This window comes from Rutidosis leptorrhynchoides, chromosome 2, assembly GCF_046630445.1.
Source record: "Rutidosis leptorrhynchoides isolate AG116_Rl617_1_P2 chromosome 2, CSIRO_AGI_Rlap_v1, whole genome shotgun sequence".
NCBI classification, from domain to species: domain Eukaryota; kingdom Viridiplantae; phylum Streptophyta; class Magnoliopsida; order Asterales; family Asteraceae; genus Rutidosis; species Rutidosis leptorrhynchoides.
Window position 1 is genome coordinate 51,317,884 of NC_092334.1, and position 21,764 is coordinate 51,339,647.

Sequence of the window (21,764 nt, forward strand, 5' to 3'; positions counted from 1 at the left end):
GTTTGTAGGTGTTTTTAGTCGTTGGTGTATGGATTAGATATAAAGGATATGTAATTTTGTTTTCATGTAAATAAGTCATGAATGATTACTCATATTTTTGTAATTTTATGAGATATTTCATGCTAGTTGCCAAATGATGGTTCCCACATGTGTTAGGTGACTCACATGGGCTGCTAAGAGCTGATCATTGAAGTGTATATACCAATAGTACATACATCTAAAAGCTGTGTATTGTACGAGTACGAATACGGGTACATACGAGTAGAATTGTTGATGAAACTGAACGAGGATGTAATTGTAAGCATTTTTGTTAAGTAGAGGTATTTTGATAAGTGTCTTGAAGTCTTTCAAAAGTGTATGAATACATATTAAAACACCACATGTATATACATTTTAACTGAGTCGTTAAGTCATCGTTAGTCGTTACATGTAAGTGTTGTTTTGAAACCTTTAGGTTAACGATCTTGTTAAATGTTGTTAACCCAATGTTTATAATATCAAATGAGATTTTAAATTATTATATTATCATGATAATATGATGTATGAATATCTCTTAATATGATATATATACATTAAATGTCGTTACAACGATAATCGTTACATATATGTCTCGTTTCAAAATCATTAAGTTAGCAGTCTTATTTTTACATATGTAGTTCATTGTTAATATACTTAATGATATGTTTACTTATCATAATATCATATTAACTATATATATATCCATATATATGTCATCATATAGTTTTTACAAGTTTTAACGTTCGTGAATCACCGGTCAACTTGGGTGGTCAATTGTCTATATGAAACCTATTTCAATTAATCAAGTCTTAACAAGTTTGATTGCTTAACATGTTGGAAACACTTAATCATGTAAATAACAATTTCATTTAATATATATAAACATGAAAAAGTTCGGGTCACTACAATTTAACTGTCCGGATTGATTCTTGGTGTATTCACTTTCTTTATAAAGTATTTCGACCCAACGATTGCCTTGTGTGATGACCCAGAAATTTCTGACCAAATTTAAACTTTATCTTTAAATGATTTAATGTTTCCGACACGATAAGCAAAGTCTATGAAGTTGAATCTCAAAATTTTGAACTATTCAATTACTCTTCGATTGTTCTTAACGATTCGCGAATAATTATATGTAAATAGATACATATGCTATAACTTGAAAACGTAACAAAGTGTTATGAAAATGATATTGTGCATTAAACTTATTGGTTTGATTATCTGTTTGATATTTAGATAAGTTAACTAAAACGTTTAAGATGAACCAGTAAAACACTAATTTGCTACACTACTTTCGAATTGCTACAGTACCCGCAAAGCTACAGTGTTTTCGAAAATCACTATTTGCTACAGTAAAAAACTTGTTACATTAGCTTTGCTACAGTAAACACTATTTTAAAATGTATTTTAACAAATAGCGAGACGATGATTTATAGAAGTAAATGACCAAAACATTCAAATGTATAAGTTATATTTCGAGTGATATAAACTAGGGATAATTTAAGTCTATAATTTGACAAATGTACGAGTCACGAAACGTAAAGAGTGAGTTTTCTCAGCGTACGAAGGGACACTCGAAAAACCAGAACCGGGACATAAGTTGAGTGACAACGTACGACTTATCGGAACGAAAATTACAAATCAACTATGCACGTGAATTTAATATAATATATAATTAATTATATAAATTAAATATATTATATATATATATATATATATTATAATAATATGTCGATAAGAAAAATGTTAAAACATTGTGAGCTGGAAAAGGACCCCATGCGATCGCATGGGAATCCTTCTACCAAGCCATGCGATCGCATGGCAGTGGATTTCAGGCCAAGTGTATAAATTCGAAAGTTCTGGCATATTTCACACACACATATCCATCATCTATATTACTCGTATTATTATTATTATTATTATTATTATTATTATTATTATTATTATTATTATTATTATTATTATTATTATTATTATTATTATTTTTATTATTATTATTATTATTATTAAGATTAATATTATTATTAATCTTATTATTATTATTATTATTATTATTATTATTATTATTATTATTATTATTATTATTATTATTATTATTATACATAAAATACTACGACGAGGTTATAAACGTGTCACCTTCAAAATGGGTTTTTGAGCGGGATAGAGCTAAGGAAATTATGGGTTATAACTATGGAGGTTATTGGTAATATTGTAAGACCCGTGTATTTTATTGTAAATGTGTGTAAATAATCATACGTGTTGCGGGGTTTTGTTCTAGGTAATTAAATTACAAAAATAGCTGGAAATGGAAGGTGGCGCGCCGGGCGGCCTGGGGGCGCGCCGCGCAAAAACGGGCAGTCAGCTCCCTTTATTTTATTTAATTAAAAACGAGGGCATTTTGGTAAAAAAACACTTGGAGGCCGAATTTAATGCCTAGATTAGTTGTTGGGGAGCTCATTTACTCCCTTTACACCAACCTTATCACTCCCAATTTATTTTAGAGAGAGAGTTTGAATCTAGAGTGAGAAAGCTCAATTTAAAGGAGAAGGAGCTTGATTTGGAGCTAGGTGCAAGCACTAAAGTTGTTCATCTCATCATTTGCTACGTTTTGATAGTTGTGGTATGTCCTAACTTTAATTTCTTACTTTGATTTTGTGTATGGGTTAGGGTTTGTGTAAAAGATGAACCCTAAGACCCATTTGTTGGTAAATTGGGTGTTCTTAAGAAAATTGGGTCATGTAGACTCAATGTTTGGTTAGCTAGGGTTTTAAAAGTGATAATTGTTGTTAATGAACCCTGATTGGCTAATAAATTGCTAGAATACTTTAATGATGTGTAAATGGGTGTTATTTGGGTGTGGATGACCCAAATGGGTGTATTGACTTTTAAGTGTCCAAATGGGTCAAGATGACCTAGTAATGGTGAGTATTGTGAGTTTGGGCCAAGTGATTGATTTATTGTATGCTTGTGGAATAGGTACGTTACCTTGAAGTTCAAGCTTGGTCCATTAATCACCTAAGGCGTAAGGTGAGTGGAATAATTATGCGTTCATGTATATGGCGTGTTTATTTGTAAATGTTATGGTATGAACCACGTGCCGGTAGTACCATAACATGTATGTGATGTGTATTATGAGTGTGAACCACGTGCCGGTAGCACTATAAAATGAGGCGTGAACCACGTGCCGGTAGCGTCAAAGTGTGAACCATGTGCCGGTAGCACTATAAAAGAGTGAGACTCAAATGCGTATGGTGTGAACCACGTACCGGTAGCACCATAGCGTTATGGTTAACCATATTGTGTTGTGATTGTTTAGCATATTATATATATTGTGATAAGTTTATGCTAATGCGGTTTTGGGATGATGTACGACTTGTTAGTAATTACGAGTATGATGATATACTAATTGTGTTACAAGTTCGCATGAGGTATTTGGTGTTGGTGTTTGCAAATAGATGTGTTATATATATGTATGCATAATAATTGTATTCACTAAGCTTTGCTTACCCTCTCGTTGTTTACCCTTTTTATAGGTTCGATGGTGGATAAGGGTAAGGGCATTACCTTGGACTAGAGATTCCGCTTTATTGTAGGGGAAGCTATTGGATGTGTTGACTTTTGGGAGTTTGACCGAGACGTGGGTAGTTTAATCCCAAACTCCATGCTCCTAGTGTAGTTTGGTACTTAAACTTTTGGTGGTCGAAACTCAGAAATTGTATTAAACTTGTATTTTGGGTCGTGTGGGCCCCGCTTGTAAAACATCACTTTTATGTTTGAATCGTGTTAGTTTTACATATTTGAATGTGTGGTTAAAAGCGTTTCGTCTAAAAATGTCGGGAACTAGTCGATCTTTTTCGCATTTAAAGACTTTTGGGACAGACCACTTCGGCGCGCCGCGCGGCCTTCCTGGCGCGCCGCGCCAATTGCTGGACAGTTAATTTTTTTTTTATTTTGTATTTTCACGTGGTTTGTTCGCGGGTTGGTTTGGAATGTTACAAGTGGTATCAGAGCGTGGTCTAAGGGATTTAGGCGACTTGAGATAGGTGCCTAGACTTAGACTTTATTGTGTGTGCGCTTTATGCGGGACTTGTAGGACTTTGGGTCTAATCGGGATGTGTTAGTGCTTGGGTTTATGTGAACTAACCTCGTGCTAATGGTTTTGTATTGTGTTTAGCAATCATCAAGCAAGACGGACATTGTACTAGCGAGTTAATGTGACGTGCTCGCGTAACAATGATTAGCTACCGTTGTTACGGGTGCAAATCGTGTCGAACGAGTAATGTACGATGATTGTCAAGTAGGATGGAGTAGTGTGGTGTACATGTATATACTTACGTGTTATGTCTTTTCGTTACATGGTTTAACCTATTCTGTTTTATAGAATGAAGACGAGAAACGGTCCCGAACATGATAACGGAAGTACGAGCGAGGACGCCGGGTTTTCGGCTAAGGTTGAGGCCGTTTTCAAAAGGTTAAAAGCGGATTTTCTTACGGACGTCCGAAAGGTCTTCCAAGATTCGGTCGATGGGCAAGTGACCGATTTGATAAATGAACGAATGAAGGCCACTATCGAAGAGGCCCTTGATGCTAGAAACATTCATCCTCGCGGTGAAGGAGGTGAAGGAAGGCGGGACTTCCACTACAAAAACTTCAAGGATACTCAACCTCCGATGTTTAATAGGGTGAGGGATCCATTGAAAAGCACTTGTTGGATTTCCGATATCGAGGGAGCTTTCCGTACCGCGGAATGTCCTCCCGAGAAGAAGACGAGGTATGGGTCTAGCATGTTACGTGAAGAAGGCAAGTTGTGGTGGGACGATAAAATCAATTTATATGGTGAGGAACAATGCATGAGCTTGACATGGGAGGAGTTTAAGAAGGAATTCTTCCAAGAATACCGAACTTCTTCCGACCTTGATAGAATCCGGGACGACTTGCATCATTTGCAACAAGGTTCAATGGACTTGGTTACTCTCAAGTCTACCTTTTTGGCAAAGACTCGTTTTTGCCCGGAATATGTTGGTGACGATCACAAGCTAATGAAAGATTTTTACCGTACCTTGAACGACGAGTTAAAGGGTAAGATTAGCCGGGGAATGGCTAAGACTTTTGAAGAGCTATTCGAGTTGGCTCGGGGTTTTGAACCGGAGGTTCCGAGGAAGAGTGATTTCACTTTTTCGAAGAGAAAGTTTGAAGGTTCGAGCTATTCGAACTTTTCAAATAAAAAGAACAAGAAAGGCTCCGAAAGCATTAATAGTGTGAAGAAGGGTGCTCCCGGGGGGTTCGGGCCCACGTGTTTTAATTGTAAACAAAGGGGACACATGGCCCGTGATTGTACCAATGGCCCGAACAAATTTACTTGCTATAATTGTGGTAAGGAAGGGCACAAGAAGACGGAGTGTCCCGATTTGAATAATGATAACGTTAAGCGGTTAGAGAAAGTGGCGGGTACGGCTAGGGGTCGCAACTACTTGATGACAAATGATGAAGCTAAGCAATCCAACGAAGTTGTCTCAGGTACTTTTATGGTTAACTATAATCCGGCAAGAATTCTTTTTGATAGCGGTGCAAATTTGTCGTTTGTGTCTCCTAGATTTGTGCCTAAACTTGATAGACCGTTAGCTAAGTTAAGTCGTCCGGTAGAAGTCGAAATAGCGGACGGCAAGACGGTGCTAGTGGTTGATGTGTGTGAAAATTGTGATGTTGTTTTCGGTGCCGAAACCTTTAAAATTAATCTCATCCCAATGACCTTGGGCGATTTTGATATTGTCGTTGGAATGGATTGGCTCGATCGTTATAGAGCCGATATCGCATGCCATGATAAGTTTATTCGTGTGAAGACCTCAAGTGGGGGAGAGTTGATTATTCATGGTGATAAGCGAAGGAGACCGGTGCCGATATGCACTTTTGCACGGGCACGTCGTCTCGTTGTTACCGATGGCATGGCTTTCCTTGCTCATGTTGTTGATACTCGTAATGAGCCACCACCCATTCATGAAATTCCGGTGGTTAGTGAATTTAAAGACGTTTTTCTGGATGAATTACCGGGTGTTCCGGCTGAAAGACAAGTTGAATTTCGCCTTGAGTTGGTTCCGGGGCCTACCCCCATTGCTAAAACTCCTTACTGTTTAGCGCCGACGGAAATGCAAGAGTTGTTAAATCAAACCCAAGAGTTGCTTGAGAAGGGTTTTATCTGACCGAGTGCTTCGCCATGGGGTGCTCCGGTGTTATTTGTGAAGAAGAAAGATGGTAGTATGCGTATGTGCATTGATTACCGTGAGTTGAATAAAGTGACGATCAAGAATCGTTATCCGTTACCTAGAATTGACGATTTGTTTGATCAACTTCAAGGTGCAACGTATTTCTCTAAAATCGACCTACGGTCCGGCTATCACCAAATGCGGGTCCGTGAAGAAGACATTGAGAAAACGGCTTTCAGAACGCGTTATGGGCATTTTGAGTTTGTGGTGATGCCTTTTGGTCTTACGAATGCACCGGCGGCATTCATGGATCTTATGAACCGAGTGTGCCGACCTATGTTGGACAAGTCGGTAATTGTGTTCATTGACGACATACTAGTCTACTCGAAAAGTATGAACGAACATGAACGTCATTTGCGTGAAGTGTTGAAGACGTTACGAAAGGAGAAATTGTATGCAAAGTTCTCCAAATGTGAATTTTGGCTAAGGGAGGTCCAATTCCTTGGTCATATTGTGAACAAAAACGGTATTCAAGTAGATCCGGGGAAGATCGAGACGGTAAAGAGTTGGGGACGACCGACTATACCTACGAAAATCCGGAGTTTTCTCGGATTGGCCGGTTATTATCGTCGGTTCATCCAAGATTTTTCTAAGATTGCTTCTCCATTGACGAAAGTGACGAGAAAGAATGCTAAGTTTAATTGGGAGAATGAGCAAGAAATTGCTTTTCAATTGTTGAAAGAGAAATTGTGTCAAGCTCCGGTGTTAGTGTTGCTGGAAGGTGTTGAAGATATGGTAGTTTATTGTGATGCTTCCCTAAATGGGCTCGGGTGTGTTCTTATGCAAAGGGGTAAAGTCATCGCTTATGCTTCTCGACAATTAAAGGAACACGAAACGAGATATCCGACTCATGATCTTGAGTTGGCGGCGGTGGTTCATGCGTTGAAAATTTGGTGCCACTACTTGTACGGTGTCAAATGTACGATTTATTCGGATCACAAGAATTTGAAACATCTTTTCACTCAAAGAGATTTGAATTATCGTCAACGTAGATGGATGGATGTGGTGAAAGACTATGATTGTGAAATACTTTATCATCCGGGTAAGGCGAATGTTGTCGCGGATGCGTTGAGTCGAAAGAGTCAACATCCGGCGATACGAGTAGGATCGTTACGTTTGATTATTACTAATGATTTTCTCGTGAAGCTTGGTGAGATTCAAATAGAGGCTTACGTTCACAACAAGCATACGGAGCGAATCGTGGGCCAATCGGAGTTTATTACTATGGGTTCGCGTGGGTTGTTGTCTTTTCAAGGAAGGGTGTGGGTGCCTAAGATGGGTGATTACCGACAGGTGCTACTTGATGAAGCACATAGGTCAAAATATTCCATTCACCCGGGCGCGACGAAAATGTATCTTGACTTGAAGAAAGATTATTGGTGGCCGGGCATGAAGCGTGATGTTGTAAAATATGTTGAACAATGTGTTACTTGTTTGCAAGTAAAGGCCGAGCACCAAAAGCCGTATGGTAAATTGCAACCGTTAGAAATTTTGAAATGGAAATAGGAGCACATTACCATGGATTTCATAACAAAGTTACCTAAGACGCCGAGAACCCAATTTGATACGATTTGGGTGATAGTTGACCGGTTGACGAAAAGTGCTTTGTTCCTTCCCTTTAAAGAAGCAATATAGTCGGAGGCCTTGGCTAAGTTGTTTATCAAGGAAGTGGCCTCACGACATGGGGTTCCTATATCTATTATTTCGGATCGAGATACCCGTTTCACATCTCGATTTTGGGAAAAGTTTCATGAAGATATGGGTACACAATTAAAGTTGAGCACGGCGTATCATCCTCAAACGGACGGTCAAACCGAACGTACGAATCAAACTTTGGAAGATATGTTACGAGCGTGCATTATTGACTTCGGTGGTAGTTGGGATGAGCATTTGCCTTTGGTGGAATTCTCGTACAATAATAGTTATCATACTAGTATCGGGGTGCCACCTTATGAGATGCTTTATGGGCGAAGGTGTCGAACTCCCATTTGTTGGGGAGAAGTGGGTCAAAGAGAAATCGGGAGTACCGATTTGATTTTGGAGACGAATAACAAGATTGATATTATTCGGGAACATTTGAAAAAGGCTCAAGATAGACAAAATTCGTATGCCGATAAACGTAGACGAACGATCGAATTTCAAGAAGGCGACATGGTAATGCTTAAGGTTTCGCCATGGAAGGGTATTATTCGATTTCGAAAACGGGGAAAGTTAGCTCCTCGATTTATTGGGCCGTTCAAAGTTTCAGCTCGTGTTGGTGAAGTTGCATATCGATTGGAATTACCCGAAGAGCTTGCGGGGATCCATAACACGTTTCATGTTTTCCATCTCCGTAAGTGTCTTGCGGATGATTCTTCATGGATGCCATTAGAGGAAATCGAGCTAAACAATAAGTTGGAATATGTTGAAGAGCCTATTGGTATACTTGATGAGAAAGTGAAATTGTTGAGAAACAAAGAAGTGAGAACTTTTAAGGTTCAATGGCGTCGGAGTAAAGGTTCCGAGTTTACTTGGGAGCCCGAAGAATTTGTGTTGGTTTATCTTCCCTCTTGTCATGCGGCTTGGATTGCGAGGACGCAATCCGAATAAGTGGGGGAGAGTTGTAAGACCCGTGTATTTTATTGTAAATGTGTGTAAATAATCGTACGTGTTGCGGGGTTTTGTTCTAGGTAATTAAATTACAAAAATAGCTGGAAATGGAAGGTGGCGCGCCGCGCAAAAACGGGCAGTCAGCTCCCTTTGTTTTATTTAATTAAAAACGAGGGCATTTTGGTAAAAAACACTTGGAGGCCGAATTTAATGCCTAGATCAGTTGTTGGGGAGCTCATTTACTCCCTTTACACCAACCTTATCACTCCCAATTTATTTTAGAGAGAGAGTTTGAATCTAGAGTGAGAAAGCTCAATTTAAATGAGAAGGAGCTTGATTTGGAGCTAGGTGCAAGCACTAAAGTTGTTCATCTCATCATTTGCTACGTTTTGATAGTTGTGGTATGTCCTAACTTTAATTTCTTACTTTGATTTTGTGTATGGGTTAGGGTTTGTGTAGAAGATGAACCCTAAGACCCATTTGTTGGTAAATTGGGTGTTCTTAAGTAAATTGGGTCATGTAGACTCAATGTTTGGTTAGCTAGGGTTTTAAAAGTGATAATTGTTGTTAATGAACCCTAATTGGCTAATAAATTGCTAGAACACTTTAATGATGTGTAAATGGGTATTATTTGGGTGTGGATGACCCAAATGGGTGTATTGACTTTTAAGTGTCCAAATGGGTCAAGATGACCTAGTAATGGTGAGTATTGTGAGTTTGGGCCAAGTGATTGATTTATTGTATGCTTGTGGAATAGGTACGTTACCTTGAAGTTCAAGCTTGGTCCATTAATCACCGAAGGCGTAAGGTGAGTGGAATAATTATGCGTTCATGTATATGGCGTGTTTATTTGTACATGTTATGGTATGAACCACGTGCCGGTAGTGCCATAACATGTATGTGATGTGTATTATGAGTGTGAACCACGTGCCGGTAGCACTATAAAATGAGGCGTGAACCACGTGCCGGTAGCGTCAAAGTGTGAACCATGTGCCGGTAGCACTATAAAAGAGTGAGACTCAAATGCGTATGGTGTGAACCACGTGTCGGTAGCACCATAGCGTTATGGTTAACCATATTGTGTTGTGATTGTTTAGCATATTATATATATTGTGATAAGTTTATGCTAATGCGGTTTTGGGATGATGTACGACTTGTTAGTAATTACGAGTATGATGATATACTAATTGTGTTACAAGTTCGCATGAGGTATTTGGTGTTGGTGTTTGCAAATAGATGTGTTATATATATGTATGCATAATAATTGCATTCACTAAGCTTTGCTTACCCTCTCGTTGTTTACCCTTTTTATAGGTTCGATGGTGGATAAGGGTAAGGGCATTACCTTGGACTAGAGATTCCGCTTTATTGTAGGGGAAGCTTTTGGATGTGTTGACTTTTGGGAGTTTGACTGAGACGTGGGTAGTTTAATCCCAAACGCCATGCTCCTAGTGTAGTTTGGTACTTAAACTTTTGGTGGTCGAAACTCAGAAATTGTATTAAACTTGTATTTTGGGTCGCGTGGGCCCCGCTTGTAAAACATCACTTTTATGTTTGAATCGTGTTAGTTTTACATATTTGAATGTGTGGTTAAAAGCGTTTCGTCTAAAAATGTCGGGAACTAGTCGATCTTTTTCGCATTTAAAGACTTTTGGGACAGACCACTTCGGCGCGCCGCGCGGCCTTCCTGGCACGCCGCGCCAATTGCTGGACAGTTAAATTTTTTATTTTATTTTGTATTTTCACGTGGTTTGTTCGCGGGTTGGTTTGGGATGTTACAAATATTCATGGGTATATTTGTGAATCAAACCTAGTATTTATCATCTCCGTTACATCTACGTACTGTCCTACAATATTGAATCTCAATATTGATACGTAAGCATTCATATCTTATCTTTTATATATTAATTGTGTATCCATGTCTAGTGCTCGAGTATATATGTTTATGCATGCTTGTATACTAAATTTCGTCGTTAAACAGTTTATAATGAATCACGAATTTAATACATATATTACTAGTAAAAGGTATATGATATACATGTTTTTGAAAAGTTAACGAAAAATCAATAACTTTTCATTTAGATATCGAATAGTTTCGATGAACGGATTAAAATATATGATCAACTGAATTATGATTGACGTTAATTGAAATTGCTTTTGAATCTGCAATTAAGATTTAAACAACTTGTTTACGAGATTGATAAAATGGATTTTTAAATATTACCAGCCGAGTAAATGAATTCTTATATAAAGCACGTCTCGTTTTGTTGAACTATTGTCAAAATTGACTTTTTGAAACAACTTTGGATAACTTTTGTATGTCGATCTCGAGCATTAGGATTATGATACACTATGACCAGACCTAGCTTGGTAGACATTTATTGACCAACATATGCTCTCTAGGTTGAGATCTACAGTTATTTGGTATTCCGAGTTTCGATCACATTTCGGTGAACGACTTTATGTACTGCTAAGGTGAGTTTCATTTGCTCCCTTTTTAATTGCTTTTGCAATCTATATTTTTGGGCTGAGAATACATGCAATTTATTTTAAACGCAATGGATACAATTACATACTAAATTCTACACTGAGTTTGAACCGAAAATCCCTTAGCTTTGGTAACTAGTAACTGCCAGTTATAAGATCTGGTGGGCGCGAGTAGTTGTATATGGATCCATAGGGCTTGACATCCCCGTCTGTTCCAGGTATAGAAACCCTAGCCTGAACTATAAAACAGATGTATGCTATTTGAGTTTAGTACACGTTGGATTGCGTGTATTGTACATGTTGGTTGCATGTATGTTAAAACAAGGGTACTTATTATATAGACGTTAAAGTTTAGTTACCAGGGTGCTCAATCTTGTAGAATATTTTGATAAACGTTTCTGGATGAAACAACTGAAATCTTGTGATCCACCTTTATGTACAGATTATGCAAAACATTAAAACTATGAACTCACCAACCTTTGTGTTGACACTTGTTAGCATGTTTATTCTCAGGTTCCCTAGAAGTCTTCCGCTGTTTGCTTATATGTTAGACAAGCTATGTGCATGGAGTCTTACATGACATACTTTTCAAGAAAACGTTGCATTCACCAAATCGTCACCATGTATCTTATTTTGACTGCATTGTCAATGGAAGTATCATTGTAAACTATTATATTACGATGATTGTCTATATGTAGAAATCATCAGATGTCGAAAACCTTTGATTTAAATATGCATTTATGGTGTGCCTTTTTAAAAGAATGCAATGTTTACAAAACGTATCATATAGAGGTCAAATACCTCACAATGAAATCGATGAATGACGTATTGTCCATATGGATTTGGAGCGATCGTCACACCTTGGTTTCACGAAATCTTTACAGGGATAATACAAGAACGCACTTAGTGTTTTTGGCAATGACATTATCAAAATATCAGAGAGATTGTGTGTGTTTCTGTTTTGTTGTATGAATGCAGAATGCCAAAAACGGAATAAGAAAACTGTTGCATTTGGCAGTTATAATTTGAAAGGGTGTAACCTTTCATTTGGGCGGGAGTTACTGTTGTACCAAAAGGTACAACCCTGCCAGGGGCGCAACCCCCTTGATCCTCGCAATTACGCGACAGTTAGTAGCCAACTCTTAACGGGTGCGTACTCCATACTCTCTGAACCCGTTGTTAAGTATAACTAGCTAAATCTTGCATTAAAGTAAATCGCAATTAGTTAAAATGAATGTTGGATGACACCAAAATCACCAACAATCCTTTAGTTAGTTACTTATTTTATGATGTCTTTATTTTTCTTCTTTCCATTATAAAGGCTCCACGAGTGATAAAGAGTTAGGAGGTGTTTCTTTCTTTTCGAGTTGATCATATTGGAGCACATTTTTACTTGGCTGTTTACTTTTTTTTTTCATTAAGTCCATTATGGATATGAATGGCAGAATGGATATGTATGGCAGAATGGGTTAAGTAGTTATTGATATATTATTGTTTATTTTGTGCTGAATGAAAAGTCTGAATAACGAAAATTTACCATATTAACCTCATATATTCTAATACATGATACGGAGTACTAATTTATAATTTATGAGCTTTTAACATACAATATACAATATAATTTAATAATTCAAAACGTAATACTAAAAAGTGAAGAAAATAAATATTTTGCCTTCGTCACCAGTTTTTCCGGTGACTTCGAAAACGGCAGCTCCGCCATCTCCGTTGCCGCCATCAACAACAGATCCGTGAGTAAGCATGAACAAATTGTTCTCTTTTTCATTTGAACAAAGTGGATCCAAAATCAAACAAAAAACGTGAAGGGTCGGTGAAGAATATCATAGAACAAACTCCGATCTATTAGTACTAATTAATTATTCTAACAATTGAGTGGATGTTGGTTGTCAATTTGAGGGTTAAATAATTTTACAGAAGATATATGATGAAAGATGGGTCGTTTAGTAAATTGATGCAATTAATCCTATCTATATGGGGAGGACATTACTTTCTCACTTGAACCATTAATGCCTTCATATGGAAAAGTTAAGAAAATAAGTCTTAAGTAAACGTACATGCCAGGTGACCGAATAATTCTTGGGGATAATTAAGTACATTAAGGCTAAAAGAAACACGCCTTACTAGGCATGCTTTAAGTTTATTTTTTGTTTGTTATCTTTAAACCGTTTATATATATATGAGTCTTGTCCTCATTTGCATGAATTGCATCTGTTACTAAAAAACCCTAGATCTAAAATTTATCTACTCCCTTCCTAACAAAAACGGCCGACAACACAACACCACCATCGTCACAAATCCGGCCGCCAACAAATAAACCACCTTGCGTACCGCCCATCATCCTATCTTTATTTCGAAAAACCAACAGCCTATCTATACTTCTTTGACACCGCCGCCACCAACACCACTTCTGAAAACTACCACCTCCGGAAACCCGATTATAATTTCGGCCACGAAAACGATCTCCGTCACCCAATATGTTCGAATATGATTCCGGCAACGAAAAACACCATCTCCGCCCACACGACGTCCGGTTATGATTCCGTTTGAGGTTGGTTTCCAGATCCTTGTTGGAGGTTTTATTAAATTCTTTCGTGTAGGGTAAAATAATCGATAGCCGGATAAATCACTGAATCGTGGTATCGCTTTCCGAAAGTAATTATTCGACCCTTATAGCCTGGGTTACACGAATATCACTTTGGGATAAGACAGAGATTAAATTCTTGTTTTGGCAGAAACAAGAATCCTTTTGCAGAAGAATATTTTGGTATTCGTAACTTGTCTTTCTCATGCATATTGGTTAATATATTTATGTACACCCTTAATCATGAAAGAGTCTTTTATTAAAATCAATTGGCCGATTGATTAATAAAAGTATCTTCTATAATATTCAAAAGTGGTTACAGGAAGAATATTTCTATAAACAAATATTATCACTCCCATCATTAAAGTAAAAGTTGTTACTTTTACAATAAATAAATATTATATTTTACAACTATCAAAACATGAGTGATCACTTTATAATAAACAAGTATTATTCCTTCAACCACTAAAGTAAAAGTGAGTGCAAGAATAATTCTTCCGTAATCACTCAAAATTGTGTTAAGTGTTTTCTTACTGCTGTCTCTTAAGAACCAGCACTGCAAAAGGACCAGCAGCGCAAAATCAGCAAACAGGACCATCAGCGCAAAAATCAGCATACAGGACCAGCAGCGCAAAAATCAGCATACAGGACCAGCAGCGCAGAGGAACCAGCAAACAGGACCAGCTGCGTAGAACAACCAGCACAGGGACCAGCTGCGCAGAACAACCAGCATAGGGACCAGCTGCGCAGAACAACCAGCACAGGGACCAGCTGCGCAGAACAACCAGCACAAGGACCAGCAATGCAGAACAACCAGCACAAGGACCAGCAATGCAGAACAACCAGCACAAAACACTTAGCCAAATTTCAGCTTACTAAGAAAACTTAGTACTGAAAACACTTAGTCAAATTTCAGGTAGACCAAGTCATGATAGTAAATAATGGAAAACCACTTTTGGGTCCGGGTAATCTATCACTTAATGGATGTACACTTCGTACCTCCAAACCCATTTACAAGTGTAGATTAAAACCCAAAATTACACTAAATTTCCAACAATCCAGGTTGGCATAGGTTTTGTTAAATTGTTAAATTAGATATTTTGGTTTTTGTTTCTGTTTGATGCATAGTTTAGGGATTTGGGACTCCAGATACAATTGTTTAAAAGTATACAACAGATCTTTTCACCGAAAGAAGGGTTTTTTGATTACAATTAAGAATGAGATTTAATTTAAATATACTGTTTATTTTTAAAATTTTTTTTATGGTCGAAAATCTTGAAAATTTGTTTCTATTAAACAGATCTGAAGTTAGTTACCTTGTACATTACTGTAATACAAGATGCCACTACTGTCTTTGAACGGGTTGGACTTTAATCTTGTAATTTCTTTTTTGTTTGTCATTAAAGTTACATCAAAGTTCATTGTTAAACACGAATATCTGGACTAATATATGCTAATAACATAATCTATCCGCTTATCATGGTTGTATATACCATAATGGTAGCAAGCATTTTTTTTTACTGAATCATGAGTTACTTTGAAAATTGAAAGGTATTTAAGCTAAGAAACGAAGCCGATGACGATGATGCCCTTGATGGATTCGATTCATCAGGATTAATGATTTTGTAAAAAGGCAAATTCAAAATTTTAACAATGCTTTCACTTGCCCTGATATTGTTACACATAAATAACTTCTATTTTCCTATTTTTTTTCTCTCTATAGAACGCTCTTCCATTGCAAATGGACACAAGGTTGGCGAACTCGTTATTCCCCCAGATATTTTAACCAGACCACTACATATATTGAACCTGGAAGCAGTAGCGCCGTAAGTGATTTCAGATTTATGCATTCTTAGTCATGGGTATCTCTTATTTATTTAAGAAAAAAATACGTAGTTGGTCCGCCATATTTTCCCAATACTGCACGTTTGTCACTAATGTTTATTTTTTGACGCGTTTGGTCACTTAACCATGCACTTGTTTCTTGGTTGGTCATTAGGCTTGACGGACGTTGGTGTTAGTCCGTTAAGTGGTTTGACGTGATTAAAACGTGAGGGTATACACTTACGATTCATGTTTGTATCCCTACCAATGACTCCAAATAATCAACTTATACTTTAACTATTGCATTGACCTTACATATTAAAAAGTTTAAAACAAGTGAAAATTTAAAATTAACTACATTTATATTCACATAATACTCGTATAATATGATTACTAGGGTTATACTGTACTATGAAAGCATATATAATTTACATTGGGAATCTTCATATAGTACCAAAAAATAACAGTCTGGGATACATGCATCAATGTAACAGATTTACACATGCATCACTGTAACAACTATTATTATCTTTCTTCAGCCACTTCACATGATTCACAAATATACGATACTTGCTATCAAATAGACACAATAACTTTAGTTAAAATGCAAGTTTATTAATCAAGTCAAATTAAGATAAAATTGGCCGTTAAAAAACGCAATAATCTATTATGTCTTTCTTTCTCTTGTTCCTTTTGTGAAAAAAGGAATTCCTTTTTGTGAAAAAAGGAATAGAGGACTGTTAAGACACAAGTTATAATTGCAATCACGACACTAAATTTAAGCTTTTGTACGGTCTTGGGTTGAACTACCCGATTGCTTGGAGTAGGCTCATTGGTAAGCTATATAGAATAACGCTAGTGTAAAAAATATAACTATTAGCTTTACCCGGATAGGGTAATCTAGTTTTGAAATGTTTTATCAGAGAAGAGTATTCAGATTATGCTGAAGACAAACATCACGATGGATTTGACTTCTCTGTAAAAATTTAACTGTAACAATAGTAACGAGATATATTAAATTTAACAATATCAATTTCAGTGGTAATTGATACCAAGATATCGGTTACTGTTATTACATTTAAAATTTTACAGGGTTATCAAGTCTATTGTGATGTGATGTTTCTTTTCGGTATGATCGGGGTATTGACATTTTCAAAGCCGGATGACTTTATTGGGTGAAGCGAATAGTTCTATTTTTTACATTGGCGCTATTATATACAGCCTACTAATGGAGCATGCTCCATGCAGTCGGCTAGTTCAACCCGGAACTGGGTACAAAAGTTAAAACTTGGTGCCATAATTGCAATTGTAGCTTTGTCATAACAGTCATCTCTTTCTCTTTTCACAAAATGAAAGACTTAATATGTTATTGGGCTTTTTAATGGCCAATTTATCTTAATTTTTCTTTGTTAATAAACTTGCACTTAATTGTTTCTATTTTGATGGTATGTATCGTCTATTTGTGAATCATATGAAGTGGCTGAAGAAAGATAACGATGATAGTTTTTATGTTACAATGATGTATACCATCTCTAACTGTTCTTATTTCTGGTACTCATGAAGATGCCTAATATAAATTATGTTTGCTTTCAAATTACAATACCTATGACTGTAAACATATTATACCAGTATTATGTAAGGTCTAATATGGCGGCTAAGAAATTCATACCATTGTGCTAGTCTCGCGAGACTCTAAGTATCAGCTTCCCGAATCTCTAGATGAAATACTTGCCTTATAAAAACAACGTTCACAAGAGGACGAGGATCTCGATGAGTATGCAGGGGGGTCCTAGACTCCTAGTGGGTGAATGAAGGTTGCAGAAGTGGGTGAATGAAGTTTGCAGAAGTGGGTGTAAAATTTGTTGTACACGATGAAGAAGTTAATTGACAACCAGTGTTGTAAAAAACCCGATTACTCGCCATTTAATCCTCGATTAATCATTTTTAGGAGCAATCCGTTCCGATTTTCAAAAATCCGTTTAATTTAACAGTCAACGTCAATGGATGAATCAAAATCAAATTTTGTAATCAAAGTCAGTCAAAGTCAAATTGGTTAACAATTTAACATGAATTTAAACTAAAATTTTAAGGTTTTGAAGCAAAATGAAAAATTTTATACAATTATGTTAAAAATTATCTATATATTTATGGTATTTTTCTGTAGTTACACATAATTTTTAAAATTTAATATTTAAATGTATACAGTACAATCCGATTAATCTCCGATTAATCCCCGAATTACCGATTAATCCTTCCAAAGTCCTAATCGATTAATCCCCGAATAGCGAATTTTGCAACCTTGTTGACAACTATACATAGTATACTTGTAGAGTTGTAGGTTGGTAGCAATTAAGTAATTAACATAGAAGTGAAATGCACCCACAGTTTAGAGCAGTTAAACATATATTTGTATTACCCTTGCCTTTGTTTTATATACAATATTTTACTCCATTGTTGTATCCTCTATAAAATCTTTTATTGATTATTTGTCAGTTTAATATGTTGATTCTTCATAAAATTATGTACTTTTTTATTGTAAAAATGTTACCCTAGTTATAAATATGACTAGTTTATAACCCGCGACTTCGCAGGATTACGCATGAAAACTTTGGTAATAAGTCTAAATTATATTATAAATTGTAAATTTGCGGGATTGAAGCGTGGAATTGTACATACTAATAATCATTCAATATGTCAACCACCTTATACTAATTGATCATGTACTTAAAAAATAAAATAGATTGAATAAGAAACTCAACTAAATGGCGAACTAAAAAAGGCATCATCACTAGACGCTACCCTCTTCGATTTCCTTACATTGTTATAGGTTATTGTACATATATTAGCCTTTCCATCACCGATAAAGTGGGATAGCATACATAGTTTAACAGTCGCAATGTCATCTGAGAATAAACCTAGTCGGTCTACACATATCCTGATAAAAGACATTTAACAACAATAAGATGATGAATAGAAAATACATAAACATATAAATGAAAGGAAAGTGTCGTAGGTGGTTACATGCATAGTGAAGTTGACACATGAATTGTGGAGGTAAGCTCAGGTTGTTGGGAGTATGAGCATGAACTTCTTTGTTTGTCGATGCCGCGCAACCTACATTTTACAACATCATAGATTAAAAAAGTGATTCATAGTAAACTAATACATTAAATATACTGGCTAGATTAAAAAGTAAACGGGTGGCAGTTATGGCCTTTGACCATCCACCCGAATAGACCTGCTCACTATGAACCTGCAGGAAGTATACCACCCAAATACCGACAGTGAAAATAAAAACATGAGGCCTAACAAGCATGCCAAAGTTCAGAATTCAAATATCTATCCTCCCCTGCACACCAAATCACACGCTTGACAATTAGCTTTTTCTTTAACTGGGAATCATTCCTTTATAAAGTACTACCTTTCAATATATTTCAACTAATTGGAAGTCCTAGACCACAACCAAAATCAAGTTTTTATATAAATATCATGCAATCTAACATATTGGGCAACAAAATGATGATATGAGGTTGTTATTGACACTAAAAGTATTATACTTACCGTAGATCTTTGATACTCCCTACTGAATCAAAATTCAAAAGCTACTCAAAGCATTTCAAATGCATCATAAATATTTGAAATGCATATAAATCAATATAGACTTATTTAAAGAAAACCAATGTCATGTTAGTCATTTTTTTTTGTTGAATACTGTAGGTAGAAATTGAGTTGACAACTTGACTAAAAGCGTGTAAAATACATCCTAAATAGTATTGGTATGATATGGGAACATACCGAGTTAGCGAGCATCATTACATATATAGAGACGATTAATATTCCTAAAATAACTGATTATGACCTCACCTTGATTCCCATCCTGAAAAATATTGTCACACATGATATCAAAGTGAATCACCAGAGGATCGTGGCTATGAATATAAAATAAGATTTTAAAGATTTGTCTACACCCTTTGTTTATTTGTTGTATAGTAACCTTCTTATGTTTATGTCATACCTAATCAAAATCAACCCTAAATCTTTTTTCACAACAACAACAAAAGATGTTGTAAATGTACCATCAACATTTATCACATATACCATAAACATATACATGAAGGACCTATTATGAATTTTGCTTCACTTGTTCGGTCTACAAAAGTTTCAACCTTTATCACATATACCATAAACATTCACCATATACCATGGAAAATATACCTGAGATATCCTATGCACCATCTTCTTTTTGAAAATATTTCAACCATGCTTCCAAACCACCTGCAGAAGGGCCAACAACAGTGATGTCTCATGTATTCCATTGCCTCTGCATAAATGCAGTTTCATGAATAATGGATTGTAATAGCTGGCTGACAATAAAGAGTGGAGTGATGATTGCATACCTGGTTTATCATACCAACGAATAGTGGCACGAGAAGTAGACAATGCCCGTTTAATATTCCGATGGGCCATTATGAAGGCTGCTTCTCCCTACGGAAGTCATAAAATTAAACATCAGTTTCAGTTCTAAATTGAGAACAACAGTACATATGTAGGTGCATAGAGATCTAAATTCTAACCCCCTTAACCTAGCCGATTTAGAACCACCCCCTTTTGCTACTCTTCGTCCAAGGAACTTTTTTAATTTACATACACCTGGCATTCGCGAATCATGGTACAAAGTAAAAAAACACATGTATATCAAAAACAGAATGAGACATTAGGTGCATAGAGATTAAATTTCTATATTAAAATATGCACGAACTACATTAGTATTAAAGAGCAAAAAAAAAAAACTGAAACAATTAGTTTGAATTCTTTCCATAATTTAGAAAAAAAATCACAGAAAATCACGTAATATTAATATTAATATCTCCTTTATATTTTAATATTATAAACATAATGAATATGAAAAATCAAATCCATAAGTAGTAAATATCATACTCGTACTGTATAAAATATTAAATCGGATGCCCAAATTGAGTATCTTGGTTGGAATCGATTATTAAGAAACAAAGAATACGTAATCTGTGCGATTTACTTTTAAAAATTCTAAATTTTAATTGTATAGGTAATCAAAATATGAATATAATCAATCCCTAAAAATCTTTCATATGATTCATAATAAGGAGAATATAGAATCGAATTAAGAAATCTTAATATATCATGAAATATGAACAAACCCTAGAAATCTTAAATGTTTAAAAATCATAATCATATTAAATCTGAATATGGAAAAGAATTAAGAATCAGTAACATTACCTATTGCATCGTATATCTTCCATGGCTCTAGATGTTAGAACGATCTTGTATCCCACTAGATGTAAGTTTCGGGTAGCGTAAGAATGCAATATTGATTTTGCATCAATTGATTTTTTTAGTTTAAAGGTTGGCAGATCTTGAGAGTTTTACAGAGAAAGAAAGAAAAGTGTTTGTTTGATAATGAGGAGAATATCGATCATCCAGTTTATAATTGTTGAGTGATCGTATTATTATTAAAAGATGCTCTTTAATCTAATATTAGTAGTTATTTTTACTCTATTTAATATTTTTGAATGTTGATTAGCTAAATTTAACTTTATTATAATATAAATATAAATATAAATATAAATAAATATAAATATAAATATAAATAAATATAAATATAAATATAGATAGAAAGATAGATAGATTGTTAGATAAATAAAATCATTTAACTAGAAATTGACATCTCCGAAAAAAAAAGTTCTATATAGATGTAGAGATAATAGATAATGTAAAATATCTAACTATGAGTAATTTTGGTATATGACTCTTTGATGTTATGCGAGGTGTATACGAAATAGTTATATTTTTGTTGCGAAATACTATTAAATACGATACAATTTTACACAGGTTATTTATTTATTTATAGAGTGGATATACCTAAACCTTGCTACAACACTATAGGCAGTGTACCTAATCGTAAAGTAGTGTAGTTTTTAATAAGTCCGGTTCGTTCCGCAGGGAGCTAG

At 35.7% G+C, this 21,764-nt stretch overlaps 1 long non-coding RNA gene across 2 annotated transcripts; it reads right to left on the reverse strand.

Moving 5' to 3' along the window:
* Positions 1 to 18,431: 18,431 nt before the first annotated feature.
* Positions 18,432 to 21,307, reverse strand: LOC139890864 (uncharacterized). Of its 2 annotated transcripts, XR_011773458.1 has the most exons (6): positions 21,034 to 21,307; positions 20,352 to 20,427; positions 20,175 to 20,262; positions 19,993 to 20,098; positions 18,799 to 19,654; positions 18,432 to 18,712 (listed from the first exon to the last, which is right to left on the reverse strand). It is a non-coding gene; the product is annotated as an uncharacterized lncRNA (long non-coding RNA). The 2 variants fall into 2 exon arrangements; XR_011773457.1 differs by having other exon boundaries at positions 18,799 to 20,098.
* Positions 21,308 to 21,764: the final 457 nt, after the last annotated feature.